Here is a 27,899-nt window from a genome sequence, read left to right as displayed (position 1 = left end):
AAAAAATTTTCAATATATCAAAAAATCGATACTAATTACTATATGAAGTATAATTCAGTAGTATTTTTGGAGTCTCTGATTAATATTTTGATGTCAAAATAGTGCAATTCAAAATTATTTATCAAATCAATCTAATATTTTCAAGAAGTTCAGAAATATTGAAAATGGAAATTTTTTATGATTAAAATGATTTCGCAGGATGTCAAGAATTGTAAGTCACCTGTGATACAATACAAGCATATTATGCCACTAGGCAAAAACTTACATGTTAAAACGTTTTTTCATTTTAACTCTAGATTTAACTTTAAGAGATGTTTTGAGCAATGTAAAGATACCGTTAACACGGTGTCTATTTTTGTTTAACAAAATTCCCTGCTTTGTCCAAACTTTTCACGGTTTATCTCTTTTTTGTCAAATTTAAATTTACTTGATTTTATCCATAAATAAATCTACAAATGGCTATAAAAATTTACTTATTTTATGAAAATACTGTTTCTTAAGTTCATATAAATATAGATTGTATTACTTGCTGTCGTACAGTTTTCTGTTTATACTAATACATTTAACTGGGTATCTACCAAACGGGAAAAACTGTAAAAAGCTGGGAATATGCCGAACCGGGAATTTTCCTATCAAATTAAGAAAAGGTTTCATTATATTAATTCGCTTTTAAAAAATTGCTTTTTACTTCAATTTTTATTGATGTATAATATTTATGAAAACAGACCCGAGTCAAAATTTAAGCCCTACTTTCAGCCTAAAATTTAGGTCTTATGTTAGGTTTTAGCAGTCGTAACGTAGGGTCTACTTGCGATACAATTAGTTCCAATTAGACTCTACTATAACTCCAAAAACTGTATGGAAAATTTAATTTTTTTAATACATTAATTAAAGTACTACAAATTGATAAATATTGTTCTCTGCATTTGAATTGGTTAAAATAACTAATTTGATAACAAAAAGTCAATCACTGATTCAAATAGTAATATTTTCCTACTAAAATAGCTATAATGGTAACTAATTATTATTTTTTTCCGGTCAAATTAAATTCCCTAGCTATTTCCTGATTTTCCAGATTGGTAGAAACTTAAATGTATTGGTAGAAACTAAAACCCGTCGAAGACGGGTACGACAGCTAGTTATAAATAAAATATTAAAATAAAATATTAAGAATAAATATTAAAAATAAAATATTAAAAATAAAATATTAAGAATAAAATATTAAAAATAAAATATTAAAAATAAAATATTAAGAATAAAATATTAAAAATAAAATATTATAAATAAAATATTAAGAATAAAATATTAAAAATAAAATATTATAAATAAAAAAATAAAAAATAAAATTTTATAAATAAAATATTGAAATAAAATATTTATATTATATTAATATATTAGGTATGTAAAATAATATCAATTTTGATAAAGGTTCACTGTAATTTTTTTATATAAATCATTGCTTTTAATATTATATTAATATTTTTTCATCTATTTCATTTTCATGTATAACCAAAATAAATGAAAAGTTTTAAAAAATTTCTATTTAAATATGTATTTTTTATTTATATTTATATATTTATTTTGAAAAAATCTGGTTTTTCATTTTATTTTTGAATTTGCATACAACTTATAATTCAATAGAAAAAATTCTAATTTCCGGATACGCCAGGATAAGATACCATTTTTCTATCTTACGTCTTATTTTAAAATATCAAAAAAGATACCTATTCTTGCAGTGTAGTAGGGATTTAATCAAAAATAGTACAATATGAAATAAAAAACTGATTATAAAACATTTAATAAATTAAAAATAATAAATCTGAAATAAAAATATCGTAATACGAAGTAAGAATTAAAAATAATAAAAATAAATTTAACTTCAAAATGTTTAATTTTTTAATATTTTTTAAAAAAAGAGAAATTTTAAAAGAAAAGAAAATAAATCTGCATAATTTTGATTTGTCATTTGCAATTTTTTTTTGCAAAATTCTATATTTTTAAAAAAGAGAAAAAAATTTGCATAATTTTACTTTGTCAACTTGTTAACAATAATATTCCAAGTTTTCTTTAATTTTCTGAATTACTATTTTATGAATGATTATAATTTGCACCTCATTTCAAAGCGTACAACAATAAAATAAAATAATAAATAATTAATAAAAACATTTAATACATTTTTTATATTAATAAAAATTATTTTTAATAGGTAAATTAAAAAATATAAAATATCTAGTGGTAATCTTATTGTTCCAACTACCGTCTTAGATGGTTCATCTACTTTTTGGTACTCAATACAACTTTTTATAATAAGATGAGAATCTTTTGAATTATTTAAAGTAGTTGAAAAGTAATTAAATCTTCCGAGAATTTTTTTACTGAAATAAATAAATAAACTGAAATGACAAAATTAAAACTGAGCTCCGAACCCAATCTTTGCAAAAATTGAATAGAATAACTAACTAGGCATCACAGTACCTTATTTTATCATCAAAGAAGGTAATAAGATTTTTTTTCTTGAAAAAGGGGACAAAAAATATTATATTTTTTGTCCCCTTTGGTATATTATACCAAACAACAAATCAAAATATGTTAAAAGTTATATTAACAATGTATTAATATACAAATTTCTTACAGTTTTGGATTTTTTGATAGAAAATAACTTTATAATATTAAGAAAAATTTTAAATAATTAATAAAATAATTCAATTAAAGGGTGTCCGATATATCTTTTTTATAAACTTTTCTATTATATCGAAATGTTTTAGCCATTTAAGAAACTTGATCCAAAGAAATTAAGTCTTTAAAAAACCGCTGCCAAGTTAAAAGATGAATTTATTGTGTTCATTTCATGAACACTTTGCTTCCTCATGCAGTTTTTTTCGATCAATTTATTCCATTTCTTTATTATTACATAAATTTTTATCACTTTAAATTTTTCTGCAATTATAAAATTATTTATACTATAAATTTTTAAAATTATATTTTCCAATTTTCCATAATTTTTTGATTTTAAATAACAATAATTTCGTATTTATGATCGAATTCGGTTAAAAAAATAGGTAAATCAAAACGATTATTAAAGTTCTGCATGTTATTTATAAGACTTTAAAAACAACTTCCATATTTTTAAAAAAAATTTCAAAAATAAGACTTTCTTTACATTTTTTGGTTTTTAAAATACCAATAAGTTTGTAATTTCTAATCAAATTAGGTTCAAAAATAGGTCAATCGGAGCGTTTCTTAATGTTCTACAAGTTGCGACTATAGTTATGCGACTATTAAAGTTACTCATACATTTCTTAACAAAATTTTGGAAAAAGTCTTATTTTCCAAAATTGCCATACTTCCTATGAAGAAGCAATAATCAATTAACATTTAAAAAATTGAAATTCTTTTATTAATAAAGTTTTATAGAAAAGCAAATATTAATTTTCAAGAAAAAATATTTAAAACTTACAAAAATTTATTATTTTACAATTTGCACATGTAATTCAAATTTCTTATTTTATCGCTTCTATACAATTTTTTAAAAATGATTCGATTTTAATGTACTAATGTTTTTTTTTTAAGAAATGATTTTGAAAATATGCTTATTTCCTTAAAAAAAGTCAAAATTTTCTTTCAACCAAATAAACGCATATTTTCAAAATGACGTGCTTGTTTTAAAATTTTAAACGTTAAAGTTCTAGAGAATTGTTTTTTGAAGAAAATAAGCCATATATTGCATTAAAATTGCATCATTTTAAAAAAAATTCTGCAGAAGGATCATGTGTAAATTGTACAAAAACAAAATGAATTTTGATGGGCAATTTTTTTCTCGAAAATTGATACTTTTGTTTTTCCAAAAAATACTATTAATAATACTATTTTAATTGAGGAGTAAGTTTTCAAAACCTGATAAATCCAAATTTTGTCATTTCGAGAAATTTAAACAAATGACAATTTTTTCACATCACCATTATTAAAATTATCTTTAATGTAGAAAGATTGTTATAAATTATTCATTTTTGAATATTTTTTCTATTTAAAACGCTCCGTTTGTAATTAAAATCTATTATAATAAGGGAATTTAAAAAGTTTTTGGTAATTTTTTCTAATAAAAAAATTAAAAATTAAAATTAAAAATCATCAAGGTTAGGCCAAAATATTTTTTAAATTGAAAATTCTTTGGTAATAAATTTTTTTTCATTGAACAGTGATAAATCGATTTCTAAGGATTTTAATATTTCGAAAGTGTGTTTATCTCAATTTTTTGAAAAATGGATTTATCAACTTTTGAAAAATTGTTCCTCAATTATTTAAATTCTAATTAATTATTTTTCTAGAGGTCTGCATTCTGTTGGATGAACCATCTTAATATTTATAAAATTCTTTACGTTATAAATTTTATGATTACACTTTGAAAAAGGCAGAATTAGCATTTGTTTTGTTATACCTATATTATTCGAGGCAAGATTTTTAAATCATTTCATGTGATTCATCAAAAGTCTAAATCTAAATCATGTGAAAAAGAGCTTTACTTAGGACCCCTAATATCATTTTGATATTCAGGATATCCTTCGGATGTCCTAATAAATTCAGGAAATTGGAATTATAGTAATATTATTTTCCTATACAAGAATATAATTAATATTGTTTGAAAGTAGTCATAATAATGATGCACTTTAAATTAAAATATAGAGATTTCTTTTAAAAACCAAATTGAATTTTAAAAATGCGATGCATTTTATAGTAATACATAATTTTCTCTACAAGTATTATTGTTTGTTTAAAAGTAGTTTTCCTCTTTATAAACGTCTAAATAAAAATTTGGTTTCGCAAATAAACGGCAAACTGACTTCCCAATCAAATGATTTAAACCAATTTACTCTTCATTGTCACTATTTCCACAGTTGGATCATGAAAATTTATGCGAAATATAAAGTTTGAAATGAGTAATAATGAATAGCGAAACTAAAATGTATGGAACTTTTAATGTGTTTACTTTAAGTTCAATCCAAATTGTTCACGTCAAGTAGATGAGAGACTAAAGTAGATTGATCGAGACTTAACGAGAGCGGGATCTAGACCACATTTGCCAATACCGAGACTTGAAATTTTAATATTTGTCGAGAAATTTTCCATCGTTTCGTAATCTACAAAAACTAATTTTTAAGAAAAAAGTTTCTTTAAGAAAGTTAATATTTCGATTGAATATATATTATATAAATTACGCGAAACTTATCATTAGGACTAAAACTAATTAAGATTTAAAAATAGTATTAGAATGTTTGCTTCTTGAGTTTTAGAAATTATAAAAAAAAGTTGTCAAATAACACTGCGAGAGTATAATTGAAAATGTCCTTTTAAAATAAGAAAACCACTCACTTGGGAAAATTTTGAAAATGGAGGAAATCACATTTAAGGCGAGAGTTGATATTAGAACACGTCGCCGCGACGCACGTGATTCGATTGGTGGGTGGGCATTTCGCAACCAAACCATATGTATTGAAGAATACCGGTGAACTGTTCGGATCCTGACACTCTTCCGTCGAGTGCAACCGATGCAGAATCAGCGCGCAAGCTCCACATTCACGTGAGAAGGAGAGAAGCAAAGGAAACAGGATAGGCGCGAGAGAAATAAAAACAGGAAAAATGTTTAAAGGCGGGAAGAGGAAATAAGAGAATGATAAAAGCACGAGAGAGGAGAAGAGAGCGAAAAGCAAGCATGATTTAATCGCAAAGACAGAAGCGTTGCAGTTCTTGTGTCTTGGAAAGATAAAACCATTTAGGTAATTTGCACTGGAGACTGAAAACAAAGCGGAAAAAAAATTATGTAATTAAAAATTTTGAAATTGGTTCAACACAACTTGCAGACAGAGACAGAGTACCTACCAATAAAGAGTATAATATTCTGCTTTCAGAACTGACACATGCTTTTCTGGAAATATTTTATGTTACAGAATGTATATTACGTCCGTAACTTCTTTGTTGACATTCGCAAAGTACCGAAATCAACACGTATATGATTCAAGAAGCATTAGGCTAATGAGGTGATTTTATATAAAAAGCGGTAGCAGTTCTATTTTGTCAGACAGTATTTTTTGGAAATCAAGCTCAACACATTGTTTTAAAAAGTACATACTCAAGTACATCATTAAGAAGTTAGTGAACTACGGTATACCTTCAATTGTATTATTTTTTAAACGAACTTCGATTCAACATCTTATAAAATACACCAATTTTAAAAATACAATTTAATAATTTTCCTAAACTTCACACCTTTCCCTTTTTACTCTCACTTCCTACTTTCACTTCCCACCTTCCACTTTTCACACCCACTTTTTACTCCCACTACTCTCACTTCCGACACCCACTTTCCACTCTCACCTTCCACTTTTCACTCTCACTTCCCACCTTCCACTTCCCACTTTTATTTCCCACACTCACTTCCAACTCTTACTTCCCATTTCACACTTTCCACTCTCACCTTCACTTTCACTCCCCACCGTCCACATTCACTTCCCACATTCATTTCCCACACCCACTTCCAACTCCCACTTTCCACTCTCACTTCCCACTTTCCACTTTCACTTCCTGCTCCTACTTCCAACATTCTGTAACCTTTCCACTCCCCACTCACACTTCCCACCTTCCACTTCCCACTTTTATTTTCCACATCCACTTCCAACTCTTTCTTCCCATCTCACACTTTCCACTCTCACCTTCACTTTCACTCCCCACCTTCCACTTTTCACATTCCACTTTCACTTCCCACATTCATTTCCCACACCCACTTCCAACACCCACTTCCAACTCCCACTTTCCACTCTCACCTTTTACTCTCACTTCCCACCTTCCACTTTCACTTCCTGCTCCTACTTCCAACATTCTGTAACCTTTCCACTCACACTTGCCACCTTCCACTTATTGTATTCTACTTCCCACTCCACACCTTCCCCTTTTCACTCTTTATTCCCACCTTCCACTTTCACTTCTGACATCCACTTCACACCTTCCCCTTTTCACTTTCACTTCCCACTTTCACTTTTCACATTACACTTTCAACTCCCACATTCGCCAATTCTATTCATTTACAGGTTTTTATTTTTGTATATAGACAAAAAATGTTAACAAATAACTTTAAAAAAATTTACCCTTAGTGTCCAAATACAGTCAAAATCGTTAATCAGGTATTTTCATATAAAAGTGTGAGAGTGGAAGTGGGAAGAGAAAGTGGAAAATTGGAGTGAGAAGTCGGAAAAGTAGGAAGTGAAAGTGGGTAAGGAGAGTGAGAAGTGTGTAAAACTGAAAAGTGTCAGTAGAAAGTGGGAAGTGGTAGGTGGGAAGTAGAAGGTGTGGAGTGGGAAGTGAGAGTGAAAAATTGGTTTGGGAAGAGGAATGTAGGAAGCCAAAGAGGGAGTGATAAGTGGAATTTGGGAAGCGAGAAGTGATAGAGGGCAGTGAGAATGGGAGTGGAATGTAGGAAGTAAAAATGGGAAGTAGGAAGTGGAAGGTGGGAAGTGAGAATGAGAAGTTGGTCTGGGAAGTGGAATGTGGGAAGTCAAAGAGGGAGTGGAATTTGGGAAGTTAAAGTGGAATGTGAGAAGTAATAGAGGGCAATGAGAAGTGGGTGTGGGAAGTGAGAAGTAAGAGTGGGAAGTCAAAATGGAAGTGGAATGTGGGAATTGAAAATGGGAAGTAGGAAGTGGAAGGTGGGAAGTGAGAGTGGAAAGTTGTTGTGGGAAGTCAAATTCTGAGTGGAATGTGGGAAGTGAGAAGTGGGTATGGGAAGTCAAATTCTGAGTGGAATGTGGGAAGTGAAAGTGGAATGTATGAGTGGGAAGTGAATGTGGGAGTGGAAAATAGAATGTGAGAAGTGAAAGTGGGAAGTGGAATAGTTACAGAATCGACTTCCAGATCAAACACCAGCAGTAATTGTTATTCCTTAAAAGTAAGATTATTAATTTTAAAATTATTTCAATATACAGTAATCGAAAAACATCATTTGTATATTTGTCGAAAAATCTTTTCTAAATTATTAATTTTAAATATACTCATTGTATTATTGTCAATTCCTTGGTTTTTAAATATAATATTTTCTCACAACATTTAGTAGGCTCATTGACTTATCCTCATCCCAAATTAGATTCTTATTTCCTGAAACTAATTTATAACGAGGAACATAGGTATATTTAAGAAGGTTTCTTGTTTTGACTTAACAATGTATGACGAATTTTCAATTAACAAAACTACTTGGAAAATATTATAAATAAAAAACGTATATTAAACTTGAAATGAGTTTAACAATTGTTATATTGCCTAAATAGGTATAGCACAGTAACAATTTCATTCTAGAACAGAATGGAATTTAAAAAAGCTAATTGCATTTAAATCCGGAAATTCCCTTTTACTTTTAATTCCGCACGTAAAGAACAAAAGTGAGTAAAGTTCTTGAAAGCAATAAAAGAAATATTAGCAAAAAGAATAGACATCAGATTTTCTGAATGTAATTATGCAAAAGAAATCAGTTATTAAAATAAAATAGAAAAAGTATTTGCAAATCTCTTAAAACTTTTGTTTTTTGTCATAATTCGATTAGATTATGGCAAAAGTGTAAATGATGAATCTTAACACGTCATAAATCTCGATGATCGCAAGCCAAGCAATTTCACCATTCGAGCTGTATCAACTGTATATCTTAGGAATACGTTCAACGAACGTCAATGTATTTTTTGCCTACTGGAAAGTTAATGGATTTAAACAACAATTTATCTATTAATAGACTCAGCAGAGAAACAAATATAATATTTGATTACTATTCTTGTGATTACACTGTAAAATTCATTACAACATTGTTTAGATATATACTGAACTCTAATTTTTAAAGCGTCAACCTTGATATTGTACCTTTTTTATGCCTTACAGAAACTTTAAGAATATAGGAGTACTGATTGTATGAAATAGCTTGTCAATATGTGCAGAGAGAACATTCATTTGTTATTAAATTAAAAAATTAAAAACCAGAAAACAATAAAAAATTACGCCTTTCAAAATTTTCAATTTTTTAAATGTTTATAGGGTAACTGCACCAATTGCCGAGGGTGCTCCAATTGTCGAGGATAATAATTTTCTTTTTTAGATAAATAGTATAATATATAATATTTAAGGACAAAAAAAATTTCTAAATAATCTTTGTATTTTCAACTGTATATTTATATATACAAATTTCGTAGCGATTCTACTAAAATAATTATTTAATTAATATTATAATTCACTGCTGTGAAATTTACACGAATCTCCGTTTTCTTAATACTTCAGGTTGATTAAAAGAGATTTTTAGAAATGCAAATTAAACGTATTTATAATGACTTTTTGTGTACAAAATTATTATTATAATTTTGTACAAGAACCAAATTAATTTTGTATGCATGTTTTTTTGTTAAAAAAAATATTTAATATTTTTTAAAAGCAAATCATCGGTATTTGGTTCCTTTTTTTTGACAGTTCCATTTTTCGAGGTAATGACTCGAAAATTGGTGTAGTCACTTTTTTCGCTGATGTACCATTTATCGATGGTTAAGTGTTTATTTACTAAACGTCAAACATAAATGCCAAACATTTATAGGTACAGAGAAAAAGAAAAAAAATGCTCCAAAAATTTACAACCAACAGAAAATAATCAACCAAAAAAAACAAGGAAGACGGAAAAAAATTAATAAAAAAATGCATTATTTAAAACTAAAAAATTTTGTACTATAGTTTAATTATAATTAACCATTATATTTACAGTTCGTAATAAAAGTTTATTTTATTCGTTTACAAATTTAATGTGACTTAAATTAATTTATTTTTTCAATTAATGTCTGATTAACAAAATTGATTAAATTTAATTAACTTATTTATAAAAGTTTAAAAAACAGTTAAATAATTTTCTGTCCTGTATCATCTACTATAAAAATGTTTTATATCGATATTATAAATTATTTAATTATAGTTAAATAAATATATTTGTTTTCTGGTAATGTTCTATAATATTTTTATCGAAAAAATAAATATCTACTCGATTTTCTAATATCTGTACAGGTTAATTGTTAGGTTATATTGGGTTATATGTTTAAAAATGTCATACCCTCGACAATTGGAACAGACCCTCGAGAAATTAGCACAAGACCATCGACAAATGGTGCTTTTGCTCGATTGACTTTTAAATATATTTTTTGCTTAACAATTTAGTTTATATTAAAAAAATAAAAATGAATATTAAACATTATTAGATCCTTCGTCCAAATATACAAAAATCAAATTTTAAAGTGCATTTACTTCCGAGAAAAAAAATGTCAAAGTCACATGTTGCCTAAAACCCTCGACAATTGGTACAGTTACCCTAATATATCATTTGTTTCTTCGTCTCCTTTCATAAAAAAGTGATACGAAACTATTAAATTCAATTGTTTTAATTGTTATTTCGTCGAGAATTTATCGACCGTGTATTGCTCGACGTGCAACACTAGTTTATAACTTTGACAGTGAGTGAAGTAACTAACAGGAAAAGGTTCGTTAATAGGTCAAAAAATTTATCTTAAAAAACTATATTATATGAAAGAAAAATTTGTAAAAATTTTAAAGAATTTTGATCATAATACGACAAATAGATATATACGTTTTTTAAAATCATCAATTTATAAAACAAAACTTTTAATTCAGAAAACACATGATAATATGGGCTAATAGATTACTGCACCTTAATCATCAATTATATCAATCATACAAATTTTAAAATTAATATCGACATTAAACATCCGTTGCATCAACGAGAAAAATTTTGGTTAAAAATTAAAGTTGACATTTTTGTGTAAAAAATTATTTAGTTCAGTTGTATGCACCCTTGAAAAATCTACCAAAAAATTGTAGAATTAAAAGAAAAAAACCTCACCAGGAATAAAGCAAAAAATTTATTTATTTCAAAAGCTTTCAGCTCCAAATAACAACAGTAGAAGATAGCACTTTTCACATCATTCTTTAGCTTCTATACAATGTTTTCATAGCCAATAGCTGGTATGCTTTTTGGAATGCTTTAAATGTACAAGGTCGATTACAATCAATGTATATTGATGTAGTTGCATAAAAACTAGATAGTTGTGAGAAATTAATTATGTTAATATCAACACTCGATGTTTTATGATTTGACAGAAAAATAATTGATGAGCAGAACGGAAGCAATTGAAGTGCCAACAATAAAAGGCAACCGCGTTAAAAAGTCATGAAAAAAATGTTTGGTAGTGAATATTATGGTTTGGTATAATTATATTGAAACACAAAATATAAAGTTACTGTATTGATATGCATTGTGTTATCGCTTGGCTATAACATTCGTTGGATTTGATGCATCTACATTCTGTCAAAAAGTTACGCGGGAGTGACCACAACCCTTACCCTATCAATGATTTTGTTCGGGTGGTGATGCTCCGTGGCTTGCGATCATCGAGGTTAAACTCAATTGAGTGCGGTTAGTACTCGGATGGGTGACATCAAGCGGGAGTTTTGACGCCTTTGCTATAATAATGTGCACTGTCGATTATTGTCCAGTACACAGCATTAAAACTCGACTGTCGATAAACTGGCTGTACGCAAGAGAAGTTTTCTGCAGTTTCTCTCTCCTCTAGAGAGAAAACCCAATAGCATGTAGTCCAGGCAAATGCGAAAACTAACTCTTAAATTTCGTTCTGCAGACGTAATATATTTAGTATTAACTCGACTAGCCTAAGGTTCAAAATCGGAACCCCAAGCATAAGGCTTTGTTTAGCTTAGAAATGTTTCTTTCAATTTGCTTTGGCAGAAAACCTTTGCAACTGTTGTTCAATGTATTGTCTTCTAAAAATAATTTTACAGTTTAGAGTATAAAATGCTCTTCAAATAAATAATCTATTTATCGAATTTCATAGTTGACAATTGACAAACTACAATGTAAATTTTTTTTATTCCTCGTAGCACTTAAACTATATGAGACTCGATGTATAAATTCACTCACATAAAATTATAAATATACCATATTATAAGTGGACTTGATTCATACATGTATGTTGAGAGAAGACAGCGTAGTTTTACTGATGGGAATGTTTCCTGTCCCATGGAGAGTAATGATACTCGCGATATACTATATGTGATGCAGGTGTTCACAAAGCTCCAAAAGGTGATTCAATTCTTGAGATGATCTAGGAGTCAAGCTTATAAATGAGGGTGAATTTTGATCTTATTGTCTCCCACTAGGGAAGATTTGCTACTATAAAACCCCATGCAAATCAATTGTCAACAGTCAGTTTATTTCGTTACAAAGTCATAATTACGTTCACGTAGTGACAATACCACAATTATCATAACTTAGTGTTCTGATAATTTAACCTTCATTTAATTATTTAAATTTTAATTACAAATTCCTTTTGAATGTTAGGTACATAATATGTGTATGATTTCTGTTACAAAATGTTTCTATGGGTTTAAACTGTAATTGTTACATCATAATGTTGACATTAATAATGAGTTCATTTAAATTACAATATGTTTTTCACTAAAAATATAAAAATGAAATTATCAATAGTTACCACTTAGGGAAATCAAAACCCAAAACATTTCCACATTGTTGTGGTGGTAAACCAGTAAACACCTACAGGTGCAGAAACAACAGGTGTGCCATCATATTAATTGATTGGAGATTAGAAGGAGACCTAATATAATGTACAATAACAAATTAAAGGGAAACTTGATGATCACTGGATCCAATTTATTATTATACTGTACAAGGGTCATTATGTGATCTGGTTTCGAAACCAAAAGAGTGAATTTTAATAAGTTTTGAAGAATTCATTTTCCAACGCACATTGAAGTTTGCACAAACTTGAGAGGTTTCTTTGTGTAGTATATTCTTATGTAGGCCTATATACGAAGAGAGATGGAGAGGATGACTGGATCGAGTTTCGGCAGTTTCTTCAAATTTACGAGCACAGAGCTGATGGGGTTTCCGTGCTACTGCCATCGCCATCTAATATCTTTACAAGACCCCTGAACCTTACGCGTACCTTTCGCTATCTACACGGCAAGAAGAGAAAACAAATCGATAGTATATGGACTCTCTTTATTACCAGTGGTACATCGAACTTTGCGATTTATGCAGTTCAGGATTTTCAAAGTTCGTAACAGATAAGTTAACTATAGCAATTTTCCAGTGTCTTAACTTCTATGCATTACTATCTATTGAATTATGATGATGGTATTTACAATTTTTCAATTAATATTAATGGATTAATGCAAATTATATTCAAGTTTAAATTTAAAGTCATTCAAATTTTAATCTCTTCAAGTTTTCAAGTATTGAATTCAAAATTTTAAAGGTTATAATAATTCCAACATCAACTCCATCTAATCATCTTCGCTCCAGTTTTGACTTCGACTTTAAATCTTTGACTTTTATCAAAAGTAAGTAAAAATTTTAATTGCTTTGTTCTTTCTTCTAAATTTCTTTTTAACCTTTGAATCGAATCCTCCCATTGCCAGAAAGGTTGCATATACGTCAGCTGTGCATGTATGTAATTTATTCCAAATTCTCAAACTTTTAATTAACTGAATCAAAGAAACAAGAAATAGAACGTATCCCCAAGCTATTGGATGTAAAAATCCAGACTTGAAAATAATTTAATAATTATATATTTAATTAAAACAACAAGTATCGTTATTTTCCATTTTTTAGGACGTAACAGCTGTAAAGAATGATCTTATTAATTAATATTCTGTAAATATTCTCTCCAACTTAAAAATTAAATTTCAAGTAGTATACAACAAATGAAACATGTTTTAGGTCTTATTTCTCGAGCTATGTATCTGAAAATTAATCAAAAACAAAATTCTTTTTATTAGAAAAGAGAAAAACTATAATAATTGAATTTTTCAAATATCAGATAAAAGAATATAACCTTTTTCTGTAAAAGCATCATAATCTTCAATCAAGAAGTAGTATCAGATAGTGCCTTTAACAGATGTCTTTCGGAACCCAAGCCAAGTTATAAAACGGTCATATTATTCTGCAGTAATTCAAAAAGATTAACCAACTGTATTCTATTATATATAAATATATATTTATTTTATATTTATACGTTATTCTACATTTGACCATACAATTACATCAAACCGTAAAAATTTCAATTTTTAAATTTTTCTGATAAATTCCGATTCGTTGAATATTCCCCAAACATTCAAGTTTGTAATGTCGGAGCGTCTGTCCATTTTTTCTATCTTATTGTGAATGAACAAGACCAAAAAGAAGTTTTAAAAAAAAATTATTTTTTATAAATAAAATATGTCAAAATAAAGTTCACAGTACCCTTTATGTGCAAATATGTATAATTTTAAAAAAATATTATTTTAAATTTAAAGTATTACAACTATTTTCAAGAACTAGATATTTTTTCTCAAATCTGACATATCGTGACAATCCACTTCCTTAGGGCAATTGGTTATAATTCTCTTGGTAAAAAATTTACTTTTGACCAAGTTTCCTCGACTTTAATATATTTGTCTAACTGTATTTTCCTAACACTTGAAAAATGTTATTTAAATTGGAATTACTTTTCTCATTATAACTCACTGAAGCAAGAAATCTCTTTTTCCTTAGCTGCTCTTTTATTATTTCTTCGTGAGAAAGTTAATCTTTGACAGGTGACAGTCACAATCATCAGACCTCGGACCAGCAGATGAAAGATTGTTGGTTAACTATAAGAACTTCAGCGAGTTAAACGAAAGAGATTAAGGTGCTTATAATGAGGTACTACATAATGTATCTTCTCACATAACATTTTATATCGTAAACAAAACTAAATTACTGCACTCAAATTTTAGTCAGATTTAAAGAGAACGTTTTTTTTTCATTTCTGTCGAAACATTTTTTTCAAAATTTAACAATTCTCCCAAAATTCGAAGGAACATAAGACTAGGCTCTGTTAAAATTTTAAATTTCAAATATTTCTTAATTTATATAATTTGTCTATAACCACAAAATCTGTCACGGGGCCCACGTGAAAAAGTTTCCTGGTAACATTATTGTCTCGGCATCATTCACGGTTAAATTTTCAGGCGAGGATAAATTTCTACTCTCATATTCTTTCTAAGATACTTCCCATTTATGTAAGAGGTGTGTCTGTTCTCTATAAATAGAATGGATATTGTCCTTATCACAATGTGATTGATTAGAAAAGGCTTTTATATTAATTAATCAATTTAGTGTTCTATCTCAAATTTGAAATAAATTTTGGTTCATCATTAATATCCTGATAAGCATACAATTAAAGAACTAAACATTTGTTCCACGGACAAATTTTTAAACTATAAATATAAAATCTTTAGATATTATAATAGAAATTACGTTTTTAAATGTAGAAAAGTTTGCATTCATAAAATTTTAAAATATCTGATTCCGCATATCACTATAAACAATCGTATTTTAATTTTTCTTTAAATTTTACATTACTCCACCATATTAGATCTACTGTATAATACAGTAAATAGAATTTCTATTTTAAATTTCGAAATTCTTATATTAAGCCTTGTTACTTTCCCCCCTCGGTCTCCCCTACTTTCAAGAATCAAATAAGGAAAACTAATTAGTATTAATATTAGTTTAGATTAATTTTCAATTATGATACAACCATTAAAATAGTTCAAGTCAAATCTATCGGATATGCTTCATCCAGTGAAAGCACACGTACGAAAGATAATTGTAGCACTGTTTACAAAGATTTTACTATCTAGGTTGCTAAATTGCTATAGTGATTAATATAACCCTCAGGATATTTTGAAATTTATTCGGAAGATTAATAACAAAATCTTCTAAATCAGGTCAGGATAGTTCTACCAATAGCCTGCATTTCCATCCAATAGCTTGGAGATACTATCTTTTTATTTCGGTTCAATTGTAAATTTTTTATTTTAAGGTACCGTACATTTTAGGGGATAAAAATCAGTTTTCTCTAATTTTAACTATCAAGTACCCTTCAGATCAATCGATAGTGTCGATAATTTTATTGTCCGATCTTGAAATACTAAGTAATAGTATTTATTTATCTATAATTCTACTAAAAATTAATGTAACTATTTTTGCAGTGATAAAAATAATATAGTAACTTATTTAATTGAAAATATGTTTAAAAACTAATTGATCTTCATGAGAACCCTGAAAACAAACTTCTTTACCTGTCAATTGATGTTGATAGACATATTATTATGATCCATTCTTCAAAAGACTCCGAGGGTCATTAATATTGCCCGTGGCACGTAATAACAAGTTTTAGCACTAAGCGTACTATAAGAACAGTAGAATGCATCAAATGCAGATACTCTCTAATTTATTCATTTATAAATGATCTCGTTATTTAATTATAATAATTCAAAAGTATTTGAAATCTTCAAAAACTACGAAAAACGCGTGATTTTTGGCTTTTGTGTCATCGATAGAAAAAGATTTATATTGTGTTACAAATAAAAAGTTGTTTGAAGTTCATCTAAATTTGTATTTCTAGATTAGACCATGGTAGTGGAAATCGAATAGAGGGAATGTATTATGGAGTTTTTGAAATATGTGGCGTTTGCCAAAAGAAAAGTACATACAAAAAGAGAGCTACTGTTTCCAAACCCAAATTACATTCGACCTACAATTCAAGAGAGCAACTTGACCTAATTAACATGCAATTCCAAAAAAAAACAACGGACAGCATTTTATTATGGTTTATCAGTATCACCTGACAAGGATATTATACTTTAAGTATTTCAATATTTGCAATTAATGTCATACTTTAAAAACATTTATAAATTAATTTCTGAATTTAATATTTAAATATTAATAAACATTTTGTCGAATTTCAATCAATGACCAGGGTTGCCACGCTTTTCCTCATTTCAAATTCCCTGACTTTTCCAGGTTAAAAAACGAAATTTTTCCAGGTTTTTAAAACTACATTTATATTTTACAAAATTTTTAATTCAAACCTTTTTGAAATTAAGCAACTTATAAAAAATTGTTATAAAACATGAAAATATCGATCACTCCGAGTCTTCGACTCGGAGCAATCGATATCTTCATGTTTTATAATAATTAAAGATGGCCGACTGACAAAATCATTAGTTTATTATTATAAGAATATTGTTACTGTAACTTATTAGAAATTACTTTCATTATTTTAATTCAATTATTGTTTTTCACAATTTTTAACTAAAATTCTTCTTTCTAAAGTGTAAATTAATTATTATTAATAATTTCTGAAAAATTTCTTTCAACATTTTCAAATCCTTTTGTTTACAATTTAATTTTACGAAATTTCATCGATTATTCAGGTATTCGGAAATTCTTCAATCAAATATATATTAGAAAATAAAAACTTTAAATAACTTCAAAAATATCCAATTCAACTTTTACAAAAAAATTAAATCTACACAATTTTAAGCTAAAAGTATGAACAATTCAAACATTCAAAGATAATAATTTGAGACCTGCTTTTCAAAACTCAATTATTATCTAAAGTTTTAACTGAAATTCATATTTCAATCAATTATTATTAGAAAATTCTACAATTCAATATTATTCAAAGACAAAAAAAAATAATTTATTGAAGAATTGAATGTTTTTTAAAATTCAACTCTCATTTAAAAAATTTTATATCAACAAATTTTTAAATAGGTAATTAAAATTCTTTTCACGAATTTCAATAAAATTTTTAAGAATAATTTCATTTTTCGAGAAATTAGATTAAAAATGTACTAAAAATAACTTAATCTCTGTAAAAAAATTTCATTGAATTGAGAAAAGTTTTTGAAAATAATTGAAATTTTGTAAAGAATTTTATTAAAATTTTTGAAAATAATTGAATTTTAGAGAAAAATTTTAATATTTATAAAAATAATTGAAATTATGACTATAACTTTTTTTTAAACTTTTGACCATAATTAAATTTCTGGTAAGAATTTTATTACTTTTGAAAATAATTGAATTCTTGAGACGAATTTTTTAATAATATTTCTTTTTAAATACCTAATTATTTTTAATACAAAAATAAATAATTTATTGAATAATTGAATGTTTCTCAAAATTGAATTCTCATAAAGAATTTTATTAACAAATTTTTAAATAATTAAATTCTTTTGACGAATTTTAATAAAATTTTAAGTATAATTACATTTTTCGAAGAATTCGATTAAAATTGTATCAAAAATAATTTAAATTCTGCAATGAGTTTTATTATTTATGAAAATAATAATTGAATCTTTGTAAACATAAATTGAATATTTTTGAAAATAATAGAATTATTGCGAAGATATTTATAAAAAAATTTTAAAATAATTCATTTCTTTTGGAAATTCATTAGAATTTTTGAAAATAATTGAAATTTTTTTAACTTTTGACCATAATTGAATTTTTGCGAAGAATTTTATTACGTTTGAAAATAATTGAATTTCTTTGATGAATTTGAATAAAATTTTGAAGAATAATTATACATTTTTCGAGAAATTCCATTAAAATTGTATTAAAAATAATTGCCATTTTGCGATGAGTTTTATTATTTATGAAAATAATGATAAATCTATAAATTTTTTGATTATTTATGAAAATAATTGAATTATTCCGAAGAAATATTGTAAAGGCAACTATTTAAAATTGAATTAAGAAAATTGAATTAAAAAAAAATTAGATTTCAAGAATAAGCACAATAACTTTAGAAAACAATAATTTTTCAGGATTCCAATCAAAATTCCCTGACTTTTCCAGGTTTTCCAGGTTTCCAGGTTGCGTGGCAACCCTGATTGACTGTTTTGAGTAATTTATCATATAAAAATTAATAAACTATATTACCCAAATGTGAGTAGATAAAGATATTTTCATGGTAACAATATCGACTGTCCTCATTTTATGTACATTCCCAGAGTTACAAATTTGATATCGTATTTCAAAATTTGTCAATAATATATTTATAGTATTTATACAATTTTAATATTTTGGTAACTAATTTCCCAAATCATGTTGACTTTTTTATTTTGCAGCCGGAACAACGAAATAAAAAAAAAACTATTTTTTGCTACAAGGAAACATTTTGACGAATTTCAATCAATGACTATTACAAAGCATGTTTAATTTTCTAATTATTACATTATGGTAAAAGTGTGGATATAATTATTATCATTCAGTAGATCTTTCCTCTTATTAGATAATATTCCACACCTTATCTATTCTTTATACTTCAAATATTAAGGCGTGACTCCTAGCAGTTAAACTTCGAGCGTTTTTGGAATTATTCACGCTAAATTTAACATTTAAAGCTTCTGGCTCAAAATGTCGAGGTCTAATGTTGAAAACGTCTTTATTGAATAATTGTGCAATGAAATGCTCACCTGCATTTAATTCTTTTTCATTTATCAAGATATTAAAGACAGGTTATTGTCTGTATGAAATTCGCTGTGGTTCTTTATTTCTGATCTAGTGAGACCATTTTCTTGCGATCATAGTGAAATAATTTCTGATTTGAGAGCTGAATAAAAAACTGGGTAGTGCAACAAGCCCTACGTCTTAAGAATGTTAAGTTCTATCTCTAACAACCATAAATTATTTTGGAGGTATATTAATCCTTCAAGTAGGGAAAATAGATTACCAAATTCTATGTTTCTTAGGGATGAAAGTGCAAGTAACAGCAAGGATGTGGCTAATTTATTCGCTAAGCAATACAATTCAGTGTACACTGCATCTTAAGCTTTTATTTTCGAATGTGATAATCTTAAAATTTTTATGTATCAATTCCTTTATGTTGTCGTAGCCTCGAAAGCCCCATATAATTTATGTCAAATCATAATAAAAAGATTTTTTTAATTTAATTTATGCTGAAACATTCATTATTGTTATACAAATATTTCCACTTTTTAAATTAGCAAAAAATTTATTTGCTGAAAGAATAAACGGAAGCAGAGAATTTCTTATAATTTCTGCCTGTCGCTTTGCACCTGGTGAAAATTAAAATTTGCTTTCATCTACTCGACGACCATTAATTTTATGCATAATATATTCTAGTCAACAAGAAAAGAGTATCGATTATTTTCGATATTTTAATTCCAACATTCAAAAATCAAAATTTCAGGAGCAGACGAAAATGACATTTTTAATTTTATCACCCATTTAAATTGATATAGTTTTTAACAGTAAAGTAGTGTATAAATTTAATGGATGTATGTATGACTTCATTCATACATGTCATTCATATTTCATTCATAGTTTAAAACTTCTCGTAATGCACAGTTCGTTGACTCATCTTACTCTTTCATTCACTATAATTTCTGACATGATGACACCTGTATTGGTAAGTTATTGTTATCGGTGAAACAAAAGACTACCTTTATTTTAGAGTTCTGATTTTATTGTGCTAATTTGAAATTATTTCATTATTTTAACTAAAAGTTTATGATTAGAGAGAAATAAAAACTAAAGGCCTGCTCCTTAATACGGGTATCTGGGTTATAAAACTTTACAAGGGACCTATTGTTCTAAAGGTTTGTTCTATTAGTAATAAACGCAGTGGGTAGTCTATTGTACGCGCAGGCATATATGCATACATACTACCTGAATTTAATTCTATTTTATGCGTTCGTGATTTCATCATCGAAAACAATATTTATTATTAAAGTTTGACGCGTCCAGTAAGACAAAAATCAACCTTTACAGAACTAGTAGGGATACTACTTGACAGCAGTTTTTTTTATTGTTGTTGCTATTTTTTGTTTTAATATCAATTGTGATCACATTCTACTTATATTGTTTCTACATAATTATCAGACCTATAATTATAATCATAATATTTAATTATTACTTAATAATTAAGGATTAACAAATTATTTCATTAATGTCGACAAACCTTGGAGCCATGAACAATAAAGGGCCACGAAATGTTATTATTCTGTGTTTTGTATGGACTATCTTCTAGATGCACCAGCTGAGTGATAAGTCCTATTTTATATATAATTTTTATTTATGTGAATGATCTGAAAAAAATTTCCCTGACATTTCCAGGTTTTCCAGGCCTTCTAAAATTTTTTTTCCAGATTTTAAGAATCGACCTAATAAAAGGTTAAAAAAAAATACATTGCTTAAATTTTATTTGATAACACCCGTGTAGAAATGGTGGTCGGGTTCTAGTGGGGACCTCACCAGTTTACCCCATTTGAAAAAGGGCTCCAACTAGAGAAACTGGTGGGGTTCTAGTCGATTTTGTCACGCTCTAGTTGATAGGGCCCCGACTAGAAGTTCTAGTTCACTTCTACCGGTTTTAAAAATTATTATTTTTCAACTTAACTTATTTATAATTGAATTCTCCATTCATATTAACATTATTAATGATTGTTGCACACGAAAAATCTCGTGCCTATGAGGGTTCGAACCTTGGACCTTGGGGACACCAGACGGATACACATACCTCTCGGCCATGATAGGTTGGATGGACTTCCGCTTAAAGTACATCCCGTTTGGAAATTCCGCCATTTGTCCCTATCTCTAGTAGGGCTCTCGCTAGATTCTGACTAGAATCTCTAGTCGAGAAAAACTAGTCGGGTTCCAATCTAATTCTAGTTAGATGATTCTTACAAGCATTATTTATTAAAAAAGTTTGCATATTATTTGATTACTTAATTTTTTAATTATTTAAACAAAATCTTTTATTTATTAAGTAAATTAAAAAAGAATAAACCATAAATAAATATTAATTATGTGGATATAATTAATTTTTATTAACTAAATATTGTAATATATTATTTATTATTATATTATTTATTATTATTATTATTTATTAAAACAATTATAGTAAATATAAAAATATAAAAAGTAATGTAATAAATTAGTTATGTTTAATTTTTCAATAACGTTATAGATATAATTAATTCATAATATTTACTCTGAATTTTAGGGAGTTATTATTCATCACTCTTATTTAACTCTGCATTCCTAATGATAGTTAATAATAATTAATTATGACATTATTGAAAAATTAAACATTACTAATTGCAGTGCTTTTTATATTTACTATAATTATTATAATTATATTATTCAATTTATTATTGTAATTATAATATTATAGCATCTTTTTAATTATTATTAAATACTTGCATTAATTGTGAAAAACATTTTAAAGTATAATTGCACATACATATCTTTTTAAAAAAAAATTATTTTTACGAATAATATTACAATATTTAGGTAATAAAAATTAGTTATACCCACATAATTAATATTTATTTATGTTTTATTCTTTTAATTTACATATTAAATAAAAGATTTTTATTTAATAAAATTGCTTTATTGGAATTTTTTGTAAAAATATTCTACAATATTTAAAATTTTGTTTAAAAAATGTTAAAAAATTAAATAATTAAATAATATGCAAAATTTTTTAATAAATAATGCTAGTAAGTTTTTCTATCTATTAATCTGAATTATTTATATCTATAGAAAGATAATTTATGTATGTCATACTTGTACACTAGTTTGTCTAGTTTGAAATCGATAAGGTCCTAGTGAGTTTTTTCCAGTCTGAATTATCTAACTAGAATTTGATTGAAGCCCGACTAGTTTTTCTAGACTAGAGATTCTAGTCAGAATCTAGCGAGGTCCCTACTAGAGATAGGGACAAATGGGGAAATTTCTACACGGGACTTATAAATGACGTGGGAGAAGCATTCACAACGTTTGTCATCAACGATTTGAAGAAAAAAACTGTTTTTCACTCAGAAAACAATATTTTACGTTTACAAAATTTTCCTTTTTTAACTTTTTTTGTTCAAGATTAAAAGTTTTATTGAGACAAAAGTTTGAATAGAAAATTATTTTTTCTTCTAAATCATTGTAAATGTCACCAACGTTATAAATTATGAATATAAAATGAAAATTTTTAAAAAAATTATCAGGGTTCGAACCAGTGACACAGTATTTAAAAATACGTACTTTACGGACCAAAAATGAAAAATTACGAAAAAAAAATATATCAACAGTCCGAGTCAAATAAGAGAAAATTTTATACTTAGAATAATAAATTAAATTTTCCCCAACTATAAAACATGATAACCGAGTGATAAAATCATTATCAATTCAATTATTATTTTCAACAATTTTTAACTAAAATTCTTCTTTAAATCACTTTTACGAAATCTCAATTATTCGTAAATTCTTCAATTAAATACATATTCGAAAATAAAAACTTCAATTAACCTTTTTCAAAAAAATTAATTTCAAAATTCAATTATTTATAAAAATTCACGCTATACGGCTTTTAGGATTCAATTATTATCTAAAATTTTAACTGAAATTCAATTTTAAATAAATTTTATTAACAAATTTTTAAATTGATAACGAATTTTAATAAAATTTCAAAGAATAATTACATTTTTCGAAGAATTCGATTAAAATTGTATTAAAAATAATTGAAATTCTTTGATGATTTTTAATATTTATGAAAATAATTGAATAGTTGTTAACAATTTTATAAAAAATTTTCATAAATAATTGAATTCCTGAGAAATTTTTATTATTCTCAAAAAAATGGAACTCTCACGAAGATTTTTACATAAAATTTTTAAATAATTGAATTTTGTTTGGAAATTTTTTAAAAATAATAGATAGAGGTGTGCAAAAAGCTCGAAAAGCCGAGCCGAGCCGGGCTCGATGTATCGGGTACCCGAAAAATTCGAGTACCCGAAATTATTCGAGCTTTTTATAAAGCTCGGCTCGGCCCGAACTCGGCTCGAGCTCGAACTGAATCGGCTCGGCTCGGCTCGGCTCGAAAAATGAAATGCTCGAAAATACCCGCTCGAGCTTCGGGTTTCGAGCTTTTTGCACACCTCTAATAATAGATATTGAAAATCATTGAATTGTGAAAAGTTTTTAAAAATAATTCAATTTTACAAAGAATTCTATTATAATTCTTATTATTTATGAAAATAATTGAATTCTTTCGAACGGTTTAATAAGAATTTTTTTGAATAATTGAATTTACAAGAAAAAATGCATTACTTTTAAAAATAATTGAATTCTTGTAATGAATATTGTTATTTATGAAAATAATTGAATTCTTCCAAAGAATTTAAAAAAAATTTTTTTTAAGTAATTGATTTTCTCGACGAATTGAAATTAAAATTTTTAACAATAATTACATTTTTTTTAAGCAATTTCTGTAAAATTATATTAAAAATAATTGAAATTCGGTCATGGATTTTATTATTTATGTAAATAATTGAATAGTTGCAAAGAATTTTATTAAAATTTTCAAAAATATTTGAATTCCTGAAAAATTTATATTATTTATTTAAAATAATTGAATTATTGCAAAAAATGTTATTAAAATGTTTAAAAAGAATTAAATTATTTTTGTAAAAAATTTTGTTATTTTTGAAAATAATGGAATTCTTCATAAGAATTTTATAAAAATTGTTTTAAATAATTAATTTTTTCGAAATATAATGAATATTATGAGAATTTTATTTTAAATAATTGGATTCTTCTGGAAAACTTTATTTTTGAAAATAATTGAATTTTTTCGATTAATTAATTTTAAAGTAGTATTACATTTGTAAATAATTGAATTCCTATTAAATGTTTATTATTTTATGAAAATAATTAAATTTTTTAAAAATAATTATATTGTTTTGGAAAAATTTTATTAAAATAGTAGATATTGAAAAACATTGAAATGAGGAACATTTTTGAAAATAATTGAAATTTTGCCAAGAATTTTCTTAAAATTTTTTGAAAATAATAGAATTTCGGAGAAGAATTTTATTATTTATGTAAAGATAATAGAAATGTTTACCAGAATTTAAAAATTTTTTTGAATATAATTGAATTTCAGCAAAGAATTTTATTACTTTTGAAAATAATTGAAATTTCTGCAATCATTTGTAATTTCTCAAAAATTCCCCAAATTATATCGTATACAATTTACAAACTTTTTGTCCTTTTTCAATCAAATTACGGATTTTACGGACCTTTTTTAAAAAAAACTGACTTTTACGGACTTTACGGATCTACTTCGAGCCTTAAATTATGTATTTTAAAAATAAATTGACTTATTTTACGAAACAAAATTTTTCAATGCCATTATTTCTGCTTTTCTTTTGATCTTTCAGAATTTGAAGTGGTCAATCTTTTTCTATTTGATTATATGTAAGTCTGTGGTTCATATTAATTCTCAAAAATCAAAATAGAATAGAATTGCAAATTAGAAAGGCAATATTAATTATTACTATTAATTTTTTACTAAAAATTTGTAAAACTAATTGTGGGCTTTAAAAATATTGTTCAAGAGTATTTCAAGTCGTGATGAAAAAAATTCTCTGATATTTCCAGGTTTTCCAGGACATTTTTAATTTCCCTGACATTTCCCGGTTTTCCAGGTTTTCCAGGTATTGTAGACACCCTGAATTCCTACATCATAATTTTGACATTAATAATTTACGAAAAGTATAACAGTATAAAAATGTTACGAAATCATATTTAACACAAACAAATATTTTAATTCTTTATTAGGAAAAATATTCTTTCAGTTTTAGGGACGTTACTTTATATTTCTAAATGGCACGAAATGAATTCAATAATCTAAACCCACGTGCTTGTATTTTTGTGCGATTAATACTCCATGAAAGTTAAGGGAAGGAGAGAACAGAGAAGTTATGAGAGATGTGGGAGACAGTGGGCGCTTCCTTGATCCATTGAGTAAAGTCAAATCGCGGTATACACACTATTCCTTTATCTGATGTTTGTGGTTGTAGCTCGCAAAGTCCATCTTGGTGTCTGTGCCAGTTCTGAACTTATAGTATAGAGAGAGTGACTTAATGAATTACTTTAAACAATTGATAATGAACGACTTATAATTTTACGACTTTAAAAATTTTGTCCAATTAAATCAAATTAATTGTTTTAATCATTGCTATTAGTCTCTAAATTCAAACAATTAAAATACGTTAAAGTATATTGTAGAAAACTATTTGAATACAATGTGATATTTCTAAAACTATGATTTTGTTTTGCGAGTTTGAAGAAAAACAATTATTAATACCTTCTTTTCTTATTTGCCATTTGTGTTAGAGTTTCAAGAAAGAATCTGACTATGGAGACTATAGCATTTTCAGACATCGTATTTTAATGAAATGAGATGCCTTGGTGCGAGTATTATTTGAAAGCAGACTTAAAGTTTAGCCAACTTCCGACTCGGAATCCTTCAATGGAATGAGGTGTAAATAATATGCTAATCCTTACTGCCCTCTTCGATTTTTCTCGCCCTTGCAGTCTTATTCGTCTCAAAAGTAGCTAATGCATGTTGCTTCCTGAAGAATAATTCAGTCAGAACAAACTCTAAAAATGGAAGCAAACATAGATGAATAAACTTTGATTCTCAACTGTATTTTAGAAACTATTTACAAAAATAAATTATTCGAAAAATGCAAAAAGAGATCCCTAAATATCAAAAGATCGGATAAATTACAATGAACTGGAATAGTTCTTTTCATTTCGCGAATAATTTGGAATTCAAAAGAATAAATATCGGAAAAACAGTGAAAACTTTTTTTAATATCAATAGATTCAAGTATTGTTAATTTTTCATCAAATGTTTGCAAACATTTACAACAAATAATAGAATGTTGGGAATCGATTGTACATATATACAAGAATAGTCTCTTTAGGGAATAAAATGTCAGAGACAACGTGTCTCCATTAGTTTACTTGGCACACTATATGAGAAAGTCATTTGTGAAGATCGAAGTCACCATCATAAAAGAAAAAAAAAATTATTGGATTGAAAGTTTTCGCGAAGGATATCTTTCCTCTTGATCGAACCAACGGAAGACAAGCAAAATGATAAGAGTGGGTAATGTTTCTTCTAATTTTTTTTAAAGGTGCGCCGTTCTGGGAAAGGTTAAAAGATAACGGGTCGTTTGTGGTAAGAATGACATACGCAGTACGTCATACGTACATATAACATACAAGTTTTGGTATAAGAAAAAGGAAGCATTTTTCGTTGTGAGCGTTCACGCTTGTGGGCGCCAACTCAATGTACCGGACGAAATTGCTGACTTATGGGTTTACGGGTAGAGTCGTACCTTTTTTCATAAACCCCAGTCAACCCCAACCTCGCGTCTCTTTTACATTGTACCCAGATTTCAGCGATTAATTTTCCCCCATTGTGTGCAGCACGTCTCCAGCTCACTGAATTCCCCCCCGTTTCACCTCACGCCCTCTCACCAACCCCCCCCCCCTTTCCCTCCATTCCTTTCTTTTTCTGTGCAGTGTGCATTGTCATTGGCAAACAAATCTCAATGGCAGTATTAAAAGTATCCGCTCTAATGGAACCTGCCATCTACTCTACAGAATTTCACAGTGTTTGTAACTTTAGTCCAAAAACCATATGTACCATTCAAATAAATGATCTTTTATTTACCATTCGTATCACTCAATCGCTAATTAAATATTTCAAGTAAAAGTGACGATCGTTGCAGAAAAAGGAGAATAAAAGAAAGTGTTCCTCTGATTCGACAGAATGAACTGCTTTTTCGAATTTATTGAAAATTACATTGTCACAATTCATAAGATGTTAAAAATTTTTGAATAAGTTATATTTAGTCAATCCTTTGATAATTCATGAGGAACAGATAATGTTCTTAAAAAAAACAGTGCAAATCGAATTTAATCCACTTTTGATGTTTAAAATTTTTTAAAACCTTATACCACACGATATGTCGTTGATAAATCGTAAAATTGGGTAAAAGCTAATTTTCTCTATTTTTACTTAAGTGCATATATCTTCTATATTTTTAGTTCAATTTTGATCGGCAACGGATTATTTTCTTTCTAAGAAATTTTG

At 27.0% G+C, this 27,899-nt stretch overlaps 1 protein-coding gene across 1 annotated transcript in view; it reads right to left on the bottom strand.

Annotated features, from left to right (window-relative positions):
- The window catches only part of LOC122512288 (lachesin-like), a 37,744-nt gene extending 32,243 nt beyond the window's left edge, over positions 1-5,501 (bottom strand). Inside the window, exon 1 of the mRNA XM_043628037.1 lies at positions 5,368-5,501. The gene's annotated coding sequence lies outside the window, so the exon portion shown is untranslated. The remainder of the gene's footprint in view (positions 1-5,367) is intronic.
- Between the last annotated feature and the right edge of the window lie 22,398 nt (positions 5,502-27,899).

Source organism: Leptopilina heterotoma, unplaced genomic scaffold (assembly GCF_015476425.1).
Source record: "Leptopilina heterotoma isolate Lh14 unplaced genomic scaffold, ASM1547642v1 Lhet_97, whole genome shotgun sequence".
NCBI lineage: Eukaryota > Metazoa > Arthropoda > Insecta > Hymenoptera > Figitidae > Leptopilina > Leptopilina heterotoma.
This window is presented reverse-complemented; position numbering and strand designations above follow the sequence as displayed.